The sequence below is a fragment of the Jaculus jaculus genome, chromosome 1 (assembly GCF_020740685.1).
Source record: "Jaculus jaculus isolate mJacJac1 chromosome 1, mJacJac1.mat.Y.cur, whole genome shotgun sequence".
Classification (NCBI taxonomy): domain Eukaryota; kingdom Metazoa; phylum Chordata; class Mammalia; order Rodentia; family Dipodidae; genus Jaculus; species Jaculus jaculus.
In genome coordinates, this window is record NC_059102.1 from 46,554,929 (window position 1) to 46,556,782 (window position 1,854).

At 40.1% G+C, this 1,854-nt stretch overlaps 1 pseudogene; it reads right to left on the minus strand.

Annotated features, from left to right (window-relative positions):
- On the minus strand, positions 1–1,628 carry LOC101603467 (annotated as a pseudogene).
- Positions 1,629–1,854: the final 226 nt, after the last annotated feature.

The window sequence follows — 1,854 nt, forward strand, 5'->3', positions numbered from 1 at the left end:
TTAACACTCCTGGAAAGAGTCATAGCATATTGCATTCATCTGATTTATGTACTCACATTCAAGTGGGCATTTGCCATCCATAAGTGGGGGCTGTGTCTTTGGTTTATTGTAGCAAACCCATGACTGGGGGGCAAAGCCAGTCTTCACATCTAGCTCTTCTAGGTTCTCCAGCGTACCAGTTTCCTCGGGAAGATGAGTAAGCAGGTTCTCTCCAAGTGCGAGATGTGTGAGGTTGGCAAGGTAGGTGACCCATGCCTCTGGGAAGAGTGGTCAACCAGTTGTTTGTCAAGACTAATTTCTGTAAGTCCTTAAGATAAGCAATTTCATTTGGCAAGGATTCCAATTTGTTCTCTTCTATATCCAACTCTCGTAATTTCCAAGACTGTGGGGAAGCTTCTTTAGAAGATTGTTTGATAATATTAGAAACTCAAGAGAAACAAGACCAGATACATCCTTGGGAGTCTTCGTGAGCTGATTAGTGGCTAAATTCAATTTCACCATACTGGTTGGATGTGAACTGATTGTCCTTCATATTTAGCTTACTTAAAACTTTTGCTCTGGAGAAAATTCCAAATGGTATTTTGTTGATTCGATTGTGTTCCATGTTGAGAGAACAGATGGTAGAAAACTGAGATGGGCCACCCACTGGATATAACTGGAAGCAATTTCTCGCTAAGGTCAGACTATTCAGTATTACAAGGCCAGATAAAAGACTCTCAGGTAAAGTAGAAATGTTATTTTTCTCTAAATGTAATTCTTCAAGTGCACTGCATTTTGCTAATGATCTGGGTATTGCTGACAATCAATTGTATATCAGGTCAAGACGATTTAAATTGGAAAGGTTTCCTATAGTGTCTGGGAGGTCTAGGAGTTCATTGTGCTGCAAGTCAAGGTTGGTTATCTGTGGACAGTTTCCAATCTCCAGCGTAAGGACATGACATAATTCACCAAGTTCAGCAGGTGGTTGTTTGATTTTGTTCTCTCGAATGCTAAGTGCGCTGAGTTTTGGCAGGTTTTTGATGTCCTTTTTGACAGTTATATGATTAAAGTGAAGGTAGAGAGCAGTGAGAGAATCTGGCCTATGCACAACTGAAGGGATGTCTCTCAGTTTATTATGCCGTAAATCAAGCATCCATGGCTTCTTCAAGTTATCAAGAGAGTCAGGGAACCTGGTTAGTGAATTTCCACTCAGAGCCAGTGTCATGAGATTTACTGGACAGCCCACCTCGGCTGGAAGGGACTGCAATTTGTTACTGTATGAAGAAAGTTCTGTTAGTTGGGCCAACGCTTTGAATGATGATGGCAGTATGTGTATAGACCTTTTGGATAAGTACAAGCACCTTGAGTTCTCCTCCTGGCATTGGTGAAGCTCCTTAGTTACCTTGGCATTGCTGGATTTTTCTCTAGTCCCAGGTGCTGGATTTAGCCATCTGATCACATTATCAACTAAAAAAGCCACCCCTGGCTGGGCAGCACTGGAATCCTTCTTTCCATCTTTTGCATCTTTCCCTTTGGCTTTAGTTTTCTTTTCTTTACTTTCTTTCCCAAAACCTGCAGAGGCTTTTGGATGATGGTACTTGGGGATCTTTCTCTTTAGAGTCTTTTTCTTTTCCTAAACTACTTCTCATGGTTACTCAAGGTTGGACAAAACACTATGTGAAGTCCTTTTATTTGTCAGCAATCCAAAATCAAAGATGAAGAGACAAAGATCTACGTAGTCAAACAGTGTTGGCATGAAGTAATCAGCACGGAGTAACATCCGCCTGCTACTTGTTGGATCAAAACATACTATGACCATTTCTTTTTTTTTAACATAAAACTATTTATTTATTTATTTATTATTTATTATTTATT